The sequence below is a fragment of the Phalacrocorax aristotelis genome, chromosome Z (genome assembly GCF_949628215.1).
Source record: "Phalacrocorax aristotelis chromosome Z, bGulAri2.1, whole genome shotgun sequence".
Taxonomy (NCBI): Eukaryota; Metazoa; Chordata; class Aves; order Suliformes; family Phalacrocoracidae; genus Phalacrocorax; species Phalacrocorax aristotelis.
The window spans coordinates 31,695,020-31,708,756 of record NC_134311.1 but is presented as its reverse complement, the minus strand read 5'-3'; the positions used below and the strand labels follow the sequence as shown (position 1 = coordinate 31,708,756).

The 13,737-nt window shown below is 37.4% G+C and overlaps 1 long non-coding RNA gene across 7 annotated transcripts in view; it reads left to right on the top strand.

Moving 5' to 3' along the window:
* LOC142050252 (uncharacterized) overlaps positions 1 to 13,737 on the top strand; it is a 40,996-nt gene that overhangs the window by 11,323 nt on the left and 15,936 nt on the right. For 3 of the 7 annotated variants that reach the window (XR_012657967.1, XR_012657971.1, XR_012657965.1), the window contains exons 2-4: positions 3,322 to 3,444; positions 7,717 to 7,773; positions 12,073 to 12,158. This is a non-coding gene — a long non-coding RNA (uncharacterized LOC142050252). The remainder of the gene's footprint in view (positions 1 to 3,321; positions 3,445 to 7,716; positions 7,774 to 12,072; positions 12,159 to 13,737) is intronic. The other 4 variants (XR_012657970.1, XR_012657966.1, XR_012657968.1 and 1 more) reach the window with 4 other exon arrangements.

The window sequence follows — 13,737 nt, the reverse complement described above, 5'->3', positions numbered from 1 at the left end:
ATAAAGATAATGAAACTGACTCCTCTGCCAACCTGTAAAAGCAGGTTAGAGGATTAAAGAAATTTTGCATAGTCAAGAATGGTGGGAAATTAGAGTTCTGCTTCCTGTTGGAAAATTACCCCATTTCTGACTGTAGCATTTGTTTTTAAAAAAATTCTAACTTTTTCTAATTTATATCCAAAAAAAATTTGGGAACCTCCACTAGGCTACTTCATCCTCTCTCTACCTGCATGTCTCCACATTAAAAGGTGGGCAGGAATACATGCTGTACAACAAAGAAAAGTATTTGGTAGGAACTGCAGACATCTGGGACTGGGTACAAAAGTCCATCGGTTTTATGATCAAACCAGAATAATTGACCACTGCATTAGATGATTAGTGAACACCAAGTACATGTCTGCTATGTTTAAACTAGTAAGTTTAAAAGATTCTATAAGCCATACTTATCCCAACCCTACTAGGCAACCAGTCTGTTTCAGAATTTATTCTGATTTTATGCAGAGAAATGGAGCAATCATGTTAAGAATTATACAGTGAGTTAAAAATACCTTTCCATTACTTATGTACACACTTTAAATGGCTGAGTGGTACTACCATTATAATGTATTGACAACATTTTAGCTTCAGAAAAAAGCCAAAAAACTTTTTTTTTTTTTAAATGGAATCAGTATAACTCGAAAGCCTATAAACCTGAAGGTAAAATGAAAAATACAGAAATGGGAATGATAACATGTTAGTGGGAAATATGAAACGCAATGCAGGCAAATCTTGTGTAACATGAAATGTGGCTCCAAGAAAGGTTTAAAAAATTGAATGAATTTTATAGATTCTGGCAGTTACATTGCTGTGTAGTCTTCAGTTTATCAGTATACATGCGTTACTGTTTTTATTACACAACTATAACTCACACAGAGAAAAGGAAGACAAGAGGCAGGAGAATGGATCCAGGTCAGGAGAAGCCAGTGTAGAGGTGATTTGAAAGCTGATCAAGATAACAAAGTAAAGAAAAACAAGGGAGGATAAAGAGAATATAATGAGATACCACTTCAAAAGCTCTAAGTAAATCAAAGGAGGTGGTCCATGCAGCAAGGTTCATTTCCTTGCTGTTTTGTAAGATGAGGCATATAAATAACCTTGCTTTCTGAAACACATCTTTCTTTCCGTATAGATTTAAAGAAAGCATGCAATAGGATAGCTGAACAAAGATAATCACTGATTTCTAGACATCCTTCTTCAACATGTCACCTAGCTGCAAGCACTGAAGATATCATGAAGCCATATAGAAATGAAGTTAACTAGTCTCCAAGTCATTATTCATTTAAATGACATTGCGGATATCCTATTTGCACTTTCCCCTGCTGCAGGAGAGAAAGACTTCATTATATCTACCAGATAAAAAACAAACATTGTAGAAAAGATTTATTTTTTCCTATCTAAAGGATTTATTCATAAGAACTGCTGTGTGGTAGCCTGCAGAACAGGCTGCCTTGCTCTTTTAGCTGCTGTAACTGGGAAACCCATTAAGACCACATGAGTTGTCAAAGCATACGGTATGTTACATACCGTATGAGTACTGTCCACAGGCACTCGCTTTGAAGGCAGGCCAATGGCAAACAGTGGCACCAGGAGACCAGCTAAAATATAGAGAAATCAAGGTGACAGCACATAAAACACAGGTTGTGCAAGACCTCTGTTAAACAGGCAAAAAGCCAAGGACACATGGTTAAAGGGTTTCCAAGCTACTCTGTAGTCGTCTTTTGCTTGAATTGAGGTGGAAAAAGAAATACTGGTGTCATATGAGATGTTCTCAGTTTTTCTCCTCAATTCTTGATCTCATCCTCCTTCACCCTCCCATTATGCTGAGACAGGTAAGAATAAAGGTGCAAAAGTTGGTGTACTTAAGTGAGGTCAGGCAGCAGAAATAAACAAATTGACAAGCTGCACAACAGTGATCCTGTTTCTGGCCAAAGCCAGGGAGTGTCAGTCAACAGAGAGCTCAAAGATCTCCGTTACAGAGGAGATATCCGTTTGTGTTTGCAGAGCAGCTTGAAGATTAAAAGTGCTCTGTATCATTGCTATCTAAAAAGCTCTGTTGTCCAGTTAGATGCAAATTATGGTGTCTTGTCACAAAACCTTGGGATTATTTATAAATACCTTTTCTAAACCAGCTGATGTAAATCTGGTGTCCATGATTGTACCTGCTTTTTCTGCCAGTGTAAGAGCTTGTAGACCAAGGATTTTACCTCCATGCCTAGATAGCAGTATAAGCCCACTTCGTGGCCAATATGAAGGAAACAGATTTCTATGTATCCAAAGTAAGGACAGGACACTAGCATTACAACTGCTTCTTGGGCAGGAAGGTGGATAAATGGCCTGCCCAGCTTTTTTTTTTTTTTTCAGAATTATATGATGTGGAGAGGTGAGGGAGAGGGAAGCTTTCTGATATGCTTACCCTATCTCTCCCTGCCATCATGATGAATAAGGAGGTGATTGTCCCACTCTGCGCTAGTGCGGCCTCACCTTGTGCAGTTTTGGACGCCACAGTGTATTAAGGTTACAAAGCTACTAGACAGTGTCCAGAGGAGGGCCATGAAGTTGGTGAAGGGTTTAGAGCAGAAACCGTATGAGCAGCGGCTAAAGTCCCTTGGTTTATTCAGCCAGGAGAAGAGGAAGCTGAGGGACACCTCATCGTGGTCTGCCCCTTCCTCACAAGGGGAGGAGGAGGGGCAGGCACTGATCTCTTCTCTCTAGTGACCAATGACAGGACCCAAGGGAATGGCAGGTAGATGTGCCAGGGGAGGTTTAGCTGGATATTAGGAAAAGGTTCTTCACCCAGAGGGTGGTGGAGCCCTGTAACAGGCTCCCCAGGGAGGTAGGCACGGCACCAAGCCTGACGATATTCAAGAAGCATTTGGACAATGCCCTCATGTTGTGAATTTTGGGGTTTTCCTGTGCAGGGACAGGAATTGGACTTGATGATCCTTGCAGGTCCCTTTCAACTCAGGACATTCTATGTTTCTATGATCAAATCAGTCAGGAGATTTAAAACCTCAGTGATTAAAAACCCCTGCTCTCCAGTTGATATCAGTTTCAGTGTTAAACTATCATAACTGTTAGAAAGCCTATCTTTCCTTAGATCTGATCTAACTGTTTTTGTTCCACTTTCAACTTGTTACTTTGCTAGCTCTAGATAGGAAGAAAATTTGTTTCCCTTTCTCTTTTCAATAGCAGCCTACCAAACATTTATCACTCCTCTTTGGGGTTTTTGTGCTCTAGACCCACCACATTTTTTCACTGTTTTCCCACTGGTCATGTTTTCAGATTCACGTTCTGTAGACCTCTGATGGGCACTGTCACTCTCCCCTGGACTCTCAAACTGGCCCACATCTTTCTGGAAATGCAATTACCCAAAACAGGTTCTTGCTGAAGCCTTACCACTTCTCGGTGAGTAAAAGCAAAAATTAACTCTCTGGGTTCTGAAGGCCATAGTCCAGTCTGTAATGCTTCTAGGCATGATTTAGTTTTTTCCTTTGTGTTTGAAATCAGAATAAGGATTTTCTGTGTATAGAGTAAGAACTAATAAGGTCTCAGGATTACAGATAAAATAGTGTTTTTTAAACATCCCAGTTAGAGTTTTCAAGCCTCTTACACCAAAATAATGGTGCAATAGGACATGAACTGAATTAGATACCTTATCCTTAGAAGCAGAGACATGTAGTAATAAAACCAGACAACTATAGCTGCTGAGCAAGAGAATGCAGGACCTTTGTGCAAGTGGGAATTAAATGTGACTTGGAACTGGCCTAACCTGTTGTACAAACTAAGTTGTACATAAATATACCCAGAAGATGAATTTGAAGGGAAAATATAGTATTTTAAATATATGTATTATGCCTATCTGGCCTGTGTTCTTTTTTTTAAAAAAAAATGCAATATACTTTTTCATCTTGCATTTATCTAGGAAGGATAAGTATTTGCAGTATACAGATCAGAGAATGTTGGGGGTTTTTGCCATAGGAAACTTGTGTTTGGTATCCGCACATCAGTGCCAAAGCAGCACCTCCAGTTTCCTTCATAACATAGCAAGGTTTCTTTGTACATTATTCATCCCCCCATTCATCAATCTGCAGCTATTAGGAGAAAGACTTCCTTTGATCTTTGGAAATAAAGACATCTCTTCTGGGAAAGCTTCTCAAACGTTAAAAGGAGCCAAAGAAATAATTTTTGCATAGCAATGAAGAAACCTGGGTGGGGATGGGGAGACGGAGGTTTTATGATACAACCTGCAAGTTAACAAATTCAAGTTATTACAGATTAAAGGGAAGAGTGGGGTGTCTTCCCCAGTTAAATAGCTTCTTTCTTTGTAGCTAGTTTTTCCAGCACAAATGGCCTTTTATGACTTAAGCTATAGCTATGGGGGTTGTGAAGACAAAAAACTTACTCATGTAGGACTTTTACCATTTAATCAAAATCTTAAATTCAGCTTTAAACCTGAGTTGAGAAACCTGTATTCAGGCTTAGCTTAGTGCTGGCAAGAAAGGTAAATATGGTCGTTTATAGTACATATGCACCATGGTAGGTATCACTGATATTTCACAGTCTATATAGAAGCATAATTGTTATTATCTGTTTTCCACTTGATATTTATATAAAGGTAGATCAATTTTGATTCATTTTTGACCTGAGGTTGTGAAGGTTAGAGTCCTTTAATAAACGTATGTGCTTTTATATGCTAGGAGCACCATATAGTTTATATTCTTCTTTAGTATGACTTCTAGAGAAAAAAGAGATGAAGGCACAGCAAAAGCAAACAGGGATATGGTTTGATTGCAGGAAATTTTGTGGAAATTGGCCAAATAAGCAAGCTCTTCCTCTAACTGTCCCTCCCGACCTGCGAAATGGCGATCTCAGTAGTGGAAGTGCACCAAATGAGCAAGTTGTTCCTCCCTTTCTCCCTTTTGGCCTATGAAAAAGCTGGTGAAAAGGACAACTGCCTCATTCAAAAAAGCATCCACAGAGGGCAAAATCTCCCTTTCCCTTTAGGCACTGCAAAACACATTGTAGTAAACTGTTCAGTCCTTAGTACACACGAGATCAGCTGCATTTGTTGAACCAGCATGAATGTGCAGCTCAGATCTGGCTGGCGGTGGAGTGTCATCTTGCCCGTATTAACACATCATAATTTTTCCCTACTTACTTTATTATTTTCTTAAATACTTGCCAGTATGCAAAATCAAGTGTCTCTTCTGTTAAGAAATGTGATTCATAAATAGAAGCAAAACTGATGAATGAATGAATGAGGAGACAACTAAAAAAGGAGGGGAAAAAAAAAGAGTAAAGGAGAGAGAACATCAAGAACATCCTTTTCCCCTTAATGGTTATGAATACTGCAAGGTTCCTGCAGTGGCTCTCTGACATACCAGCTCTCAGCTTGAAGCCTGCTGAAGTTTTACTCCTGCTCTAGTAACCTGCAGATCTTTGCAGAAGACATACTGTTTTAAGGCATTTAAAGCATTATGTCAAACTTTTGCATGCTCTCTTATAAAGCAGAGTTTCTATTAAAAAAGAAATACCCACCCAAATAAAATTAATCCCACTTCTATCTTTCAAACGACTAATTTAAAATCCCTAGCATCTCTGAGTTAGATTGTTTGTTTTCATAATATCCATCAGTAGTTTATATTGTTTAAGAAAAACCAATGCTGTCATTGTTTTTAGACAAATGAATATGCCAGTCATAGTAGAACAACAGCAGGTATTAAAGTTCCAGGGCTCTTGGGGCTTGATCTTGAAAAAATACTTCTTTCTGTTTTACTGAGTACTCAAATATAGGTTGCATGTTTTAATAGTTCAGTGGAGACAGTCATATATTAATGAGACTGCTCGATTTCTGTTCCACAGAACTTCAGGGTGACATTGGTCAAAAGGGATCGTGATACCTTTTACTACCCTTTTATTTTTTGCTTGATTTCTTCTTACACCTTCAATAAAGGTTTTTATTAGCAATGTATTTAATTTATTTAAGAAAAATAAATGTATTTCTGTAGTACATAAAGCAGCAAGCAGGTGGTGATTGTAAGAAAGTCTGCTGCATCATATAAAATACATTTTAATCAATACAAATCATAAAGGGGACATGTATAATGAAGATAAGTAAAAAACTATTAAGAAAGCATATGCTATCAATTAAAGAGTGTTGCAGTCAAGTTTCATGGTGAGATAAATGCATTTTTAACTTAGCAAAAAATGAAAGTTCAGTTAAATCTGTTTTCTATAAAAACAACTTTCATAGAAAGACTGAACTTGCTTTTCCTTAGTTAATGTACCTTCCCAATCTACCAATTACAAACTTCTTAACAACCACTCCTAATTTTATACACAGTGAAAAATAGTGATCTGTGTTTTTTGGTGGTAATCTTTTTTAAGCATGTTGGACATGTTCAAAAGAGGGTACAGGTGACTGCAAATTTAAAAGCTCTTTTCAGGTATCTTTTCACATCTTTTCAAGATAAAAGTGCGTTTTCCTCCGGCATGATACAGATGTCTTTCAAAATAAGTTTGATTCCCAGAATATCTATCCTTCTGAAAAAGCATCTACATTTTAAGAAGACAATTTATTTTAAGAAGACAAAGAGAAAAGCAGTTGTAGAACCACTTCAGAAGACACACTGGATAAAAAGACTGGGAATAACTAAACTCTGCTAGAGGGAGCTCTGCAGCTACATATTTACTCAAACAAGTGAACTTTACAAGAACTTACCATCTACCTACTGTTGTAGACAAAGTTAGTCGAAACTTAGAACTAGCAGCATAAATATTAGTAACAGCTAGAGTAGACAAAACTAGCAGCTTAAACATTAATAGATAGAGTAGACAAAGCCTATAGATCATGGCATACAAACTGTAACAACCACCTTACAACATGCCAAATAGCTAACTACAGAATCGGCTGAAACCAACCTAAGAGAATTTGATAGCATATAAGAAGATGACCACTTAGCAATCACTTAGTAATGAAACAACAAACAAATCAAACCAATAAAAAAGCAAGAAGACCCCAGACATTAATATTACTATTGGTCCAAACTATTTTGTGAGGGGTGGGGAACTTATGTTGTAAGGGTATGATTGCCCAGGGATTTCTTTGTTTTAGGTCCCTCTTCAGAGTCACCCAGTTCGAGCTGAGGAGCCCTTTGTTAGTAAAAAGGACTTTAATCTCTTTTTGGGTTATTCATTTAGTGGAAACCTAGTGTCAAACACTGCTATGGTGGTTGGCATGCGTAATTTCTATAACTCTACACTGAACTATGATAAATTAACGTGAACTTGAAATGGCATACATATATTGCATGTCACCCCAAGCACATCTAGGTTACTGATGATCTGTAAAGGTTAGTTTTTGCTTTGAACATTCTTATCAAATTAGAGTCTGCTTTTAAGAGCAGTACCTTTAAATGGTGGTTCTGTTACGGATGCAAAAGCATGAATAATATTATATGATAAGGAATACACTTTCTTTCCTATTTTCAAACCTAAATGTAGACAGAGAATATGGTGTTGTATAAGAAATGCAGTGAAAAGCCTGACCTTCTGTTAGGCAAAACATCTGTTAGTTTTAAGATACACCCAGACAAAACTTACAAACTCTGAAAAAAATTATGATTTCTACTCATGTGCTTTAAGCTGATCAAGAATTCAACTCCTTTTCTTGATTAGGCCCATAAATTACAATTGAATTATCTCCATTCTCTTCACCTGCTCATTCCTCAGTAGGTAAGTCTACCTTCTTACCCACTGTTCAGTTTGGCACCTCCATACAGCTGTGCTGCCACAACCTCTCAGCGTCTGCTTTGCATTAGTGTGTCCTGGCATTGGTAGCAGTCACAGCAGCACAAAAGTCCCTTGTGTGAAACGGCCCAGTACAAAACCTATGTGGAGTGAGAAATTATTCTGACATTTTACCTGTGCTAAATGTTCTAGCCACTCTAACTGTGTCGCTAGCAGAACTGAAACCTAATTAAGGCCCATTTCAGAGGACTGTGTGCTACACTGTAGTGCTGTGCACAGAGGTGGCCTCTAAATGAAGGGAAGTACAAAGTTAAAAAGTGTGTAGTGAGAAGAAAAATGAGGAGTTTCCTTATCAGTGTTTTTGCTTTAATAAAAATATTTTCTTAATTAATCATTGCAGAGAGAGTTTATCTCATTACTGACTTCTGGCTGTATCTCCCTCCCATGTACATGTTAATGAGCATAAGACAGAGCTCAGTGTTAAAAAAACAGGGAAGAAAAGCTGACTACTACAAGATACTAGTGGCATGCTTCAACTTCCTATGCTATGTTTCCAAGAAAGCTTTAGTGTAAGACTTCACTAAATACAAAGTAGCAAATGGTTCCAGGAGGAGCTTATTGCCATGAATAAGAGAACACATAAGTAGTTATTAAGAAAATAAAAGTATAGCCTGATTGATGTTCCCCCCCCCTCCTTAATATGGGAAAATACATTCTAATTTAGAAATTATTTAAATGGGATATCTTTGCAAAGAATTTGTTGTTAAAAATATCACAGGAAAAGATCAAAATGACCAGCTAAAACAATGGCCTCTTGAGTCCAAGCATCTTAACAGATGGTTTCTATTAAACTTCTATTGCTTCTTCAGGAAGAATTGCTTTAATGTCTAGTACAGTTTTATTATTATTATTATTTTGAGAACATACCTACAGTATTTTAGACATATAATATGCGGGCAAAACTATGCCAAAAATCTGACTGAAGCATTTCTAACGGGCTTAACTTCTACTCTTTTTTTTTTTCAGCTGCTGATTCAGGTCACATTTTCATTTACTTTCTGCTACTGTTGGACTTGATGAACTATTCTGTTCAACAGGAGGCTCTTTCACCACAGTTCCGTTTCCTTTCAGTGTTTCCTCATGCTTTTCTTCATCAACAGCACACTTGAAGAAAAAAGTGCTTAAAAATATTTTATTTCCTTGCCTTTATAAAAGCACAACTATTTAGGACTTTACAAGAAGGCATCCAGCAACCCTTATGGAAATTTGTCGACATAGATTTTGGTCCTGATCCCAGACAAGAAAACTCTCATGACTTTAAATCTTTTGTAAGCATAAGAGCTAACTATGTAACATAGTTATCTTGTGTTATTTCATAGGAAATACATTCCAAAATGACTAAGTGATGCAAGTCATTATCGGTACATTGTATTCCAGGACAATATACCATTTCTTCTAGAATAGATGTTATGCAAAAGCAAAGATGCATAGAAATATGATAGGTTTTGCTATATTCGAAAGACCAGCGAAAACAAGGGCAGGAGGGAAAGAAATCTGGCACACAGAGCACTCTTTGAGTTCCCCTATTTTGCTGTTAGATTGAAATTAAGAATGATACTGAGGGATTCCTAGTATCTCTGAGTGAGGTATATTATAGGTATTAGCTGGAATAAACTGTATATAAACTTCTCAAGGTGTGTTTGATAGGGTGTTCTCTGCCACGTTATGATTTCTCATATCCTTCAGATTCGGCATTAGGAAACATTATGGTGATTCATTATTCTCCTTAGCAGATTTTATAGTCATAAACCAAAGACTTATGTCTATCCATATGGGCATCTTATTAATCTGTGACAGCTATAAAACCTGGTTCTTCCAAATGGCTTTCAATTTCAATTGCTTGTAGAAATGTTAGGTACAGTCTTTTTAGTAATAAAAGTTTAATAGCCAACAAACAAACAGAAAGAACTTCTAAAAATATGGGACTGTACACTACAATTTTTAAATAAACAATCAGAGCATAGCAGTTCCTCAGACAGCACAAAATTTACTACCAAAAAAAATATTCACCTGTTTCTATAATGATCTCACCTAATCTAATCCAACTGAAAGCAAATATGATCTCACCAAATGTCTGCCTCCAAAAACATCATGGTTACTACTAGCATTACCTTTTTTGGAAATACTACATGATGCTTATGTGAAAGGAACCCAAAATGAATTTCATTGGCAACTATTATTCTGGTTTTCCCAACCTCAGGGTTATGCAATCAGGAACTGAGAATAAATGGGCTAACACAGTGCAAGCATAGTTTCATGAGCTATCCTCTGGAGGGGAGCAAGACATTTCTGGAGAGGTCAGGTTCTCAAGCTCTTAAAGGGTAGTTATAAACTTTCTCCTCTCATCATCCTTTTGTTTTCTTATGCATTTATATTTTCCTCTGTGTCCTTCTAGCCTTCTGTCTCAGTTCCCCTCCTGATACAAGGTGGGGCCTCAGCCATGGCTTAGTAAGTCTGCTCAGATGTTCCATCATTTCTCCTTTGCCCTCCCTAGACAGTATCCAGAACAGTCTTCTTGCTCTCCACTGCACCAGAGTGATTAAAGTAAGCATTTAATATGGAATCTGATAATACTGTCCTTTAATCTGTTACATAGCCTTTATCATGGGTAAAGACACACTCTCTGCCTACAACAAACATGGATCCAATGTGGGCATATATTCAGTAGCAAACAGAAATTATGTATGGTCTGTATGAAAATCTAGGAGCAGATATAAGGGTACAACTATACGCAAAACTTAAATGCTATAGCACATGGCAGTCAGAGAGGATTCACTTTTTTTGTAGTAGAGATATGCCTGAATTAGTTGAGTAGCATCACGGCACTGAATGATAACACAGTGAGATCACAATTACTATCTCTTACTGTCCACAATACACAACTGTCTGGAGGAAGGAATAACACAAAACAAAACAAAACAAAAAAATCTTTGTGCTAAGGATACTTAAAAGACAGAGCTAAAAGCCCCATAATATGACATCAGAAAATGAGTAATTAAAGTCACTCAGCTCAGCATGGGAGCTTCTTAAAAATATCATAGAGGGAATGCATAACCTTAAGCATAAAAGCAAAATAGCCAAAGGGTATCTTAAAAAAGTTATGGAAAGTCAACCCTAACCAGAAAAGAATGTATGTTCTGGCAGCGACAATGCAAGACTGAATTTATGGAAGCTATCAAGTTTAAAATAAATTTCAAAGATTATTTAAATAAACAAACAAACAAACAAACCCTAACGTAAGACTTAGGAAGCCAGAGACCTAAAATAGGAAATTAGGTTGGTAGTAAAGCTAGAAATAATATAGCAGGTAGAATGAACACAATGGAAAACTGTTGCTAGCCTTCTAGCAGTAAAGGTTGTTCTGTTTCTATATAGCCATACAGAAGGCAGAATTTTTCATTAGCTTCAACAGCTGTGGGACCAGGCACTGATTTTCACTATCTAAAAGCCTAGGCAACCCAAGGGACAAAAATTAGGTAAGTAACACTGAAGGAAAGAGACAAAATTGTTTTACTAAACAAAATAAATGGATACATATCTGAGATTGAAACTATGAACAACATTATTTTTATGCCCACATTGCAGTTCCATACTTCTATGCAATTGGGCATCTAGTACACCTACCAGGGTATCTAATGGCCTCTGAGCTATTTATTTATGTGTTTATTTACAGTGGAATGTTTATTTACAAATAGACTGTATATCTTATGTCAGTGACCAGTTAATTACATTTCAGGAAGATCTTTCTCTGTCCCTTCCCATGAAGGTATCATTCTTTTCATTCACTGTTACTGCCTGGGCACTAATATTGCACTATATTTCACCACAGTTGTATTACATTAAAATCTTAGTTCTCAGTTTCGCAACCGCAAGTGACTACGACGGGTTACAATACTGTCCTAGATCAGCCACTTTCATACGTCAATGTATACATGAATTATGGCACTTGCTGGTGTCTTTTCTGAACCAATTTATGTAGGAAAAACATGGGTTTAGATTATTTATTTCAAATGAGTTCTTAAATCAGAAATGAAGTTATTCTACCTTATCTCAATTTCCCATGCCAAAGTTGTTTTGCTTTAAGTAGTGGGTTTTGCTTTTTGTTTGATTACAATAAAAGCTGACATTTTTCAACTGTAGGTGATGCGAACTGGTTAGAAAGATTCAGTTTTCATTTAATCAACAATACAGAATAAGGAGTGAACATAATGTGTTTGTTCACAGTCTGAGGAGAAGCATACCAAGAAGTTTGTATTTTTCTAAGTATGAACTGAAGATTCCAGCTGTGGGGTGCCAGGAACAATCTAGAGGTATGGCTTAACTGCGCAGAAAGATATTTGTGTGAATTGCCATTTTTCCCCTTCAATCATAACAAGTTTTTGAGTCTGTGCCATGAAAGTTAGAGTGAACTCAATGTCCAGTCTTGTTCTGGACATGTATTTCAAGCTTGCCTTATATCATGTTCAACAAAAACAAGGATACCAGGAACAATTTAAAATCCACTGAGATCATGAATATTTTCCCTCAGGCACACCCCCAAATACAATACTTTCAGTAGGTTTTAGTAAGTGATTGTGAAAGGCATCTGGACCAGACAGATACACAGAGGGAGAGAGAGAGAGAGAGAAATAGCATCCTACTATTCAGTTGAGAGGAAGAAATCAGATCTTTACCTTTGAGTGTTAAGGGGAATTTTTAACAGCTTGAGAGAGTCCATGCTATGCGTTAGTGGGCAAGTAGACAGAGACACCAAAGACAACCAAGTCATAGGCTTGAAATGCGGCTCCTGGGAGGTCACCAAGAGCAGAGAGTCCTGCTGTGGCTCACCCAGTAATTTGGGAATGCCACCCAAGCAGATAGACAAATCCACAGGCCTGTCAGTAAAAGGAGTGACCATACTGCATGTGGATACACCTGCACACAAACACAGTGTCAGGGTTCCTGTTCCTCAACTGAGGAGTATGTTAGATAGTTAAAATTAATGAGGACAACTTGAGGTTCCCAGGGAGGAAAAATCAGAGGAATACCAGGCAAGAAATTGAAACAGAAGGCTGTGAGGAAGAAATGTCAGATGGAGATTTATCTTTGACAGAGAAGAGTATGAGGAGTGAATTAGGGAACAGGAAGAAAAACAAAGAAACAGTTGTTATAATAAAAAAGAGAAAAACTGCAATAATGACTGAAGCAAGCATACCTAATACTAGAAGATGTCAAATAAGTGAAAGTCAAATAAAATGCACTGGAAGAACAGGATTTGCTCCAAATGAGACAACAAAGATGGATGCTGGAAAGTATTCTTAGTGTCAAACCCACTCATTCAGGAGTAGGACTGCATGCAGGCATCCCTGTCTAATCCCATATGGAAAGGACTGGAGAGTCTCTGAGTATTATGCTTGAAAATTTATGTCAAAGGACTAGGCCCTTTGGTCTCACTATAGGCACAGCAAAGACAGGACATCAATTATTTGTAAGCCAAACAAGAGGCACATCAGGGATCTGAGGGCAAGAAAAATATCCATTATCTTTGTGGTTCTGCCATGATTATTCTAGTAACAATTACAGTTTAGCACAGTAAAACTGGAGTTTCTTTTGTGAAAAACAAACATTTCTTAAGGATTTCACATGTACTGATTAGCATCTTCCCAAAAGACTGCAATAACCTCATCTGGGATATTTAACTATGAAAAACCCTTCATTCAAAAAGACTTTGCTTCCAATTTCTCATGAATAAACAGTCAATCTTAACTTGACTGCTGAAGACATTCTAATCTGCCATGGTGGCCCTCTTCTGAGAGCAGTTGTCTTTGAGTCACATAGGAACCAATGAAATTAAGGATATAGAAATTTAAAATCAAAAACAAAATGCATACCCAAACTTTGTATTACCTC